This window comes from Camelus ferus, chromosome 27 (assembly GCF_009834535.1).
Source record: "Camelus ferus isolate YT-003-E chromosome 27, BCGSAC_Cfer_1.0, whole genome shotgun sequence".
Classification (NCBI taxonomy): Eukaryota; Metazoa; Chordata; class Mammalia; order Artiodactyla; family Camelidae; genus Camelus; species Camelus ferus.
Genome location: NC_045722.1, coordinates 5388960 through 5397237, shown reverse-complemented (window position 1 = coordinate 5397237; position 8278 = coordinate 5388960).

The following is an 8278-nucleotide window of genomic DNA, read 5'->3' as shown; positions in this document are numbered from 1 at the left end:
ACTTCCTGTCCTGCAGAGGGCAGCAGGCCTCTCTGGCCGCGAGCACTGCACCCAGTGACCAGCAGAGGGCAACGCAGAGCCTCAGTCTGGATTTGGCAGTCCCTCACCCTGCTCCCCACCAGCAGTCCAGGAGAGTTGAGGCCACATACTCAGATAGGCCCAAGGAATGGACCCTCTCCTCAGATCCAGATCCTCCTTAACTGACAGATACAGAGGATCAGCTGGCAGCAGTGTCCTCACAAAGACTGAAGAGGGCTACCACCCTTGGGACCTCACCTCTTCCACTGTACACCCCCTTCCATCACCTTGAAGCTGGATGCCCTTTAACCCAAGCTACTTTGATGAGAATAATCATCAGTGCTGAAACTAGCAGGCATGCTCACCCCTCCTCCACTGTTGGGTGTGCATCACATGAGCACAATCAGTGCTCCTGACACCTTGAGCACACAGGTGCTTGGGGGCCACAGGAACTAGGGAGAAGACTGGTCCAAGGCCTCTCAGTCTATGGGGCAGACACGGGGATCCTGCTCCCAGTGCCCATTCCCCAAGGAGCCTGTCTGACACTCACTGCAGATACCTAGCTGGCATGATGGGGCCCCCAGTGTCCCTCCACCCACAACACCATCTTGCTTCTCCATTGTTTGGGCTCACACATAGCCCAAAGACTTGCACAGACTTTCTGTTCTAACTAAACAGAGTTTAGTACTTCTCAGTCTCACTGCTGCACCATGGCGCTGGACAGTCAGCCTGGAGAACTATCTCCTGTTTTCTACATCTGTTGTCATCCTCGGCTTAGCTGGAGCCCCATCCTAGCAAGTGGGGATGCTGTGCTGTGCTCTGCTCTCTACATTCAGCCTCCAACAACCCTGGGAGGAGGCGCTGTTGTTCCCTCTGTGACAGAGAGAAGGAACCCCAGGCTCAGAGAGGTTATGTGATTTCCCTGTGGTCCAACAGCTAGTAAAGCCTGGAAAGGGAATTTGAATCCCCTTCCAGGGTCCAGTAAACCAGCAGGGGGCAGGCTTGGCAGAGGGACTTATAGGTGGGCAGGGAGGAGGGGAAGCCGCAAAGGAGTCCCCCTCCCTTCCAGAGCCCAGCGCAGGCGGCTCCCTGGCCCCTCAACTCTGTGCCGCCTGGACCCCCTTCCCAGGCTCCCCAGCTCCCCCACCCCGGCTGTTTGTGAGTTATCCGTGAGCTCCCGCCCTCCCGCGCCGCCTCCTCCCACCAGCCCGACAGGAATAGTCGCTCTCTCGCTCCTGCGTAAAGGCTCGCCAGGCACCCGGCAGGCGCGCAGACCCGCTGCGGGGCGGGGGCGGGGGCGGGGGCGGGGGCTATTCCTGGTGCGGCGACTGACGCAGGCACTGCACGGCCACGGCGTATCTCCGCCCCCGACTCACCTGCTCGCTGCCTCAGTGATCCCCTCGGATCAGGAGATCCCATCCCCAACCCCTAGATGCTGGCCGAGGAAGTTGGCGTCCTGGGGTGAGGTCTCCTGGGGCCCACAGTTGTCCCTTTGCACCTTTGAGGCTGCAGAGATGACCAAAGAGCTGTGTGTCTGGGAGGAACTGCCCTAGAGTCTTAGTTCTCCATTGTAAACAGTAGGCAAGCCATTTCTCCGTTCCTGTTTCTCTCAAAGAAATGACCCCTCCAAGCACTCCTTGTCCTGGTTCACCAAAGACGATATGGGGAGAAGAAGCTTTGAGGGAAGAACGTGGAGAAAACGCCTTTTTGAGGGTTCAGCCTCAGCCTGGTGAGCGTACAGGCCCCTGGGCTTGTCACCAGAGACCCCATAAAAGTGGGGGGGCTGTGACTGGGAATGCGAATCTTTCCATTCCTGCCCAGTGTAATGGTCCCCAACAGAGCACTCTCAGGGATCCCCAGGCCATGAAGAATGTAAAGCATCAGAGTGGCCCAGCCCAAGATGTCACTGGCACAACCCAGAGATTGTACCCTGGTGCTACAGCTGAAGAATGCTCACCCACACCTCCAAGCTTTTGTCCTTATTGGTCCGCCGACTTGGCATGCCCTCTCCCTGGTTTCCACCTGTGCTTCAAGACCAAACTAAGACCATTTTCTTCTATTCTTGTCTCTCCTCCTCAGGCTGAAATGCCCTTGGAGGCAAGGGCCCAGTCTCCTCCCTCTCTGTCCTCAGACTAGGAGCTCCAAAGAGCAGCCTTGAGACAGCATGTCTCATGGGTAGGCACTCAGCAGATCCTGGCTTTGGGGTGAAAACTCAGCAAGTCTCAATAAAGCAGGAGTTGATGGCTGGAAGGAAAAGGAGGCAGCCTGAGTGCTCAGAGCAAAGCAGAGAAGCTGGAAGGGGTTTGCTAGGGGACTCTGGAAGAGGGGAAGGACCGTCTAACCTTTATTCAGCTCCTACTGTAAGCCAGGATCTGAGCTATACTTTGCATACTTCATCTCACTTCAAGATTGGGATAGTGATCCCCATTGTACAGATGAAAATACTGAGGCTCTGGCAGGGCTGGTGACTTGCCCAGGTTTACTCTGTGTAAGAGGTAGAGCTGGGCTTTGAAGCTCTGTGTGTCTGGTGTCAGAGCACAAGCCCTGTTCTCCCCCACTCTGGGAGGCTGAGGAGGCAGGAGGCAGGAGGCAGGACCCAGTCCCCTGGGGCACAGGAAGGCACACATAAGCCTGCCTGCATGCCTGCTTTGTGCTGGTCCTGCTTGCTTGCATCCCAGCAGCTCTTGGGGTTTTACGATGATGATTATTTCTGAAGGCACTTGAAATTAATGACAGCTCTAAAATGGCTGGGACAGTGGAGTCATTGCTGAGACCTCTAATTAGCAAGAAAAACGGAGACCAGGAGCCGGGGAGGCAGGTGGGGGCTGGGCAAGTGGCACTAGGCCTGGAGCAGGGTTGGGGGTGTGGGTTTTATGCCACATGTTTGATTCTGAGTGTTCTTATTAATTTGCTGTGTGACCTTGAGGGGAGTCACTGTCCCTCCCTGGGTGAACGCTTCCCTAGCTATGCAATAAGGAGTTGGCCTGGGGGTGTCTCTTAAGTTCAGGATTATGTGGCCCTGCCTTAATGGGGAGAGTGGGATGATGCCACAAGAAGGGGCTCCTTGAAGGACCTTGAGTTCCAAGAAGGCTGAGGCCCAGAAGCTGGAGGGCCTATAGCCTCCGGAAGCCACTGAAGAAGCCCTGCACTCATCCATGGCTCTCGCAGCCCTCCATGCTGGGGGTGCTGAGGCTGTTGGTATAATGAAGTCCTGAAGACTCAGGCTGGAGTGAAGTGGATCAGGAAGTGACAGAAAATCCATAGGTCAAAGCCCCGTGCTGGTGCAGCCATGGAGTGGGCGAGGGATGGGGGCACTTGAGGGGGCTGAGAGGAAAGTTCCCTCTAGGAGGTGGGCCTGGAGCTGTGGCCAGGGTTAGGGCCTTCCTTCCCCCTCTTAAGCCCTTCCCTAAGAGCCATCAGGGGCTCAGACACACCATGGTTCCACCTAGGCATGTTACAGAGGGTCTGGCTGAGGTACCTAAAAGGGAAAGGACTTACTCAAGGTCACTCATCCAGATGCACCCACCCCTTGGTCCTCCACGTCTTGCGAGGGGCAGTCAGCACAGGGAGGGGCGCTGGGGCTCAGCTGAAAGGGACTTATTTGCACAGTGGCTGGCCCAGCTGGATGTGGAGACATGCTAGTTGACATGGAGGGACACTACTGTGGATACAGGCTGAGGCCAGCACTCTAAGGGCAGGGGTGTGGAAAGCCCACCCTCACTTCCCTGGGGGCATCCTCTTCCTTGGCAGCCCCCACTACATGCATGTCTTATTTATCACTGACCACTTTCTCAGACCCTAGACCCACCTCTTTGAATCCTTTCTCCCACTCCCCTTCCAGTGCAGGGCACCGTGTGGCCCCCTCCTTCCATAAGCCTGCTCTAAGCACGTCAGTCTCCTGCTCTGAGATGGTCTTCGTACCCTTGGGCACCTCTCTAAGCCGCGGTTTCCTCCTCTGTAAGGTGAGACTATCAGTAGAAGTCACTTCACAGGGTTGGTGCCAGGATCTCATGACTTAATGTGCAGTCATCCCTCCAGGACCCCAACAGACACCAGAATTCACAACTGCTCAAGTCCCTTGCAGTCAGCCCTCCGTATCTGTGGATGTGGAAACTACGGGTAAGGAGGATGGAATTATAACCAGTACTTGATGCGGGACCTGGCACACAGTAGGTGCTTTATAAATATAGGTATTTTAATGGTTATTATACTTACTGTTACGGTTTCTCTCTGCCCCCTGACCCCTGACCCTGCAGCTCCTTCTCTGTTAAGACAAGGGTCTACCCTAAGGTGCCTTTCAGCATTCCCATTAGGAGAAGTCTGGACCAAGATCTTCATTTTCTGAGAACAGGAACACACTAAAGGCAGGGATTGATCTTGTGTCTCCTCCAGTTTCCACAGAGAACCCAGAGCCCAGATTCCAGAGGGTCTGATGTGTGCAAATCAAACTGAAATCCATTAATCAGGAAGAACCAATTGGTTCCCCTGGAGAAGGGGGCCAGGGCATGGGGGTCAGGGATTCTCACCTCCCCTCATCTTGGGGCCTTGATCACCCACACCTCCACTGGAAATGTTCCAGCATCAGTGACATTCACTTATTTATAAGCAATGTAGGCAGCAACCTCCACTACCTGGAATTGCACTGAGAACTGGGGGAGGCCAAAGGTTCCTGGAGGACTGAGGCAGAGCCGGCAGAGAGATGAGGCCCTGGGGCCGGCCCCTACTCAGCCTGCTGGGCTTGGCGCCTGGTGCTGCATAATACCTAAGAAGCAAGAAATTTGTCTGGGGCCTGTCAGTGGAGGGGCTTGTCAGCCTTGCCCACCCTGAAGTCCCTCCAAGGGAATATCTGATGTGCCTGAGCTTGCAGTTAGCTCTCCCTAAGAACACAGGGAAGTGTATACTCTGTTAAACGCATGCACACACACACACAACGTCCAAATGATTAAAATGAGAGCAAAACAAAACAAAAAAAAAGCAAATATAGAAAGTAGTTTGTATAAAGGGACCACACCCTGGCTCCTTGGGAATCTGGGCTCCAGGCTTGGCAGAGCAACTTCTTCCAAGAGCCTGGCCTCAGCTGTCCCCATGGATCATGTCAGGGGGAGCTTGAGCTAATATGTGTAAACAGACAGCACTATTAGCAAATGCATTTATTAAGCACTTGTCTTGAGTTCTGTTGTGCAGGAAACTTGTTTATTAACTTAAGGCGGAACCCGTTATTAACTTAAGTCAAAGGCAGCATGGCAACTAGAAAGATGTCCAGCCCCAGAGCCAAGCAGTCTTGAGTTCCAGTCCTGGCTTTGTCTCTAACCGCTGTGGGGCCCTGGGCAAGTCACTCTACCTCGCTGGTCCTCAGCTACTCTGTGGTAGGCAGCCCCTCAGGTGGCCCCCCATGGTCTTCTGGAATATCCTCCCCAAAGCCATTTGTGCAATTTTCTCCCCTTGATTGTGGGCTGGACTAACTGACCCACTTCTAGCGAACAGAATATGACAGAAGTAATGGAATATCACTTCTGAAATTAGGTTATCAAAAGACTGTGGCTTCCATCTTTGGTACCCCCTACCCATCACTTGCTTATTCGCTATGACAGAGGCCAGCTTCCCTTGGGGGAAGACATATTACCTCCCTGGGCTCGCGGTCTGTTCTTCTGTGGTGTGGGAGAGACTCACCCTCCTTCCCCCTTCCTAGGTGTGGACTGAGATGCTGGGAGAGTCTTGATTGATCAATCTGGAATATTTGCAGAGGCCCCCAGGAGCCAAGCCTAGGGCCAGCTACATAGTAACAGAGACTAAAAAGGAAGTGTGGACAAGAGAAGGCATGAATAAGGTGGTTCAATTCAACACAATTCAGTTCACTTCAATTTTGCATCAACTCAGTTCACAGACAGACAGTGGTTGAGGTTAAGGAATATTGCGCGAGTGCCTATAACATGCTGGGCCCTGTATTAGGTGATTTTCTAAATTATCCCATGTAAGCCTCAACCACAACCCAGTAAAGTAGGAACTGTTCTTATCCCCCATATAACCAATGAGGAAACAAACTCAGGAAGGTGAATAACTTCCCCAGGTCACACAGCAGAGCTGAGATTGTCAGGATCTGCCCTCACTCCACCTTGACCCTCCCTCTGTGCTGGGGGCACAGAGGGAGGGTCCAGGTCTTGCTGCCCTCTGGGGATCCCAGTCCAGACCAGGAAGGTCTAGAGGAGTTGGAAGACGAGGGAGATGTGTGTGAATGGAGCAGTCAGGACAGGCTTTCATGAGGAAGGGAGGGGGCAGGAGCATCAGTGGGCTCATTAATGGTGAGGCAGGTGGAGGCGTTCATCCATCCATTCTCCCACTCATTCCCTTAACAAACATTCACTACAGCTTTCTCTGAGTCCCAAAAAGCCCAAGATCTCATGCACAAGACTCAGCAGAGCATGATCTAGGCTGAGGTGAGGGAAGCATGGGGGGTCACGCACACACAGAGCAGGCACTGAGGAGTCAGGATAGATAACCAGGAGGTGGTGACGGCTGAGCTGAAATCCAAAGGGTGAGAAGGAGTCAACCAGCTGACGAAAGGTGGGGGGATGGTGTTCCAAGCAGAGAGAACAGCAGGTGCAAAGGCCCAACCCTAGGACGGTGGAGAGAGACAGCTGACCCAAGGAAGGCTGGCAATGGCCAAGGTGGTTCCAGCTCAGCTGAGAAGGAGGTTTGGGGCTGAGGCTGCCACCATTTGTCTCCCAGGTAGGATGTCTGCCTGCTGGGTTCTCTAGCCAGCTGGGTCCCTACAGCTCAGCCCAGTTGTGCAGACAGGGCCCCTCTCTAGAGGGATTAAGAGCAGGGGAGTTTGAACCATAACGGCGCATGTAATTATGTGCAAAAACGAAGGAGAGCTCTTTAATAATTGATGGTGGGAGAGAGTAAATATCGGCAGAGGCACCCGGCTGCATCGCCCCGTCCCGTCTGGCTGGGACCCAGGGCAGCCGCCTGGCCGCTAATATGCCCATAAATTATTGAAGTTATAAAGAAGAAAGCAGGTGTCATGTCGCACCCATAAACAGCTTGTTAGCTAAGACTAACGAAGGGGCAGCCTGCCGCTTGGCATTGCGTGGGCTCCCCCCACACCCTCCCTGATTGCAGAGGGAGATGGATGAGGGTGGGTGTGGAGAAAAGCGGAGAGACTGGCTGCCACCCTCCCTCCACCCCGCCACCATCCTGACCCACTGTGAAATCAGGTAGTGCTGGGAGAGAGAGGAGGTCCACAGACATGAAGAGCCAAAAACGGGCCGTGAGCTCCCCATCACTGCATGTGCAAGTAGAGGCTGGTCAACCCTGCCCCAGAGGACAGCAGAGGAGCCAGAAGAACTCTGAGGTCCTGCCCTGATTGATGTGCTGAGACTGGCTGAGGCACTGGGAAGAACTGGATGCTGGGGCCAGACACACAGGATGCACATCGCAGGGAAGCCACCTGCTGGCTGTGTGACCTTGGGCAAGTCACCTACCCTCTCTCAGTTGCTTTCCAGTCACTCTACCTGGGGATAGTTATGCCTATCTTGGAGGATTGTGGGGAGGGTCCTAGGAGCATATATACATAATACTCCTGGGGCACATGGCTGTTGTGCATAGGACACTCCCTCTGCCTCCCTCGTCCAACCCCAGTCTCACAGGGGCTCCTAATTAGATCAGGCCTAATGAGGCTTCCCTCTGCCAGACTCTGTCTATGCTTCATTTAAGGCCTGAGTCCAGGACATTAGGAGGAAAGGGGAGACAGATGAGGAGGAGTAAGCTGCCCAGCTGCCAGGGCTTGGTCCACCCCAGGCGCCACCACACACAGGGCACCCCCACCCCAGGGAACAAAGGAAGAAGATGGAGGGGGGCTCCAGAGCCAGAGCTGCCAACAGGGAGAGGCCTCAGGGGCAGTGGGGAGAGGTAGGAGGGATGGTTGAGAATGCTAGCATTTTGGCTTCTCAGTGATGAAGAACTTGAGCCTCACTGTCTCTAGGGCTGGCATCTGTAGCCTCTAAGATGCTCTCTTCCAGAAGGTGGAGCCAGGCAGCCTGGTTTGGGCATTTGGGTGCCCATGGTGTGCTCAGCTCTGCCAAGGGCCACACAAGGCAAGAGAAGGCCGTCCAGGCCTAGAGAAGGTGCCCCGGAGAGGCAGCCAGACCACCTTCCATAACCTGCCTGAGGCCACACAAGGAGCAGGGCTGGGCCCACCATGTGGGCTTGGCTTCGGGCAGCAGACAGGCTCCTGTCCCTAGTCCTGGAACACCCTGAG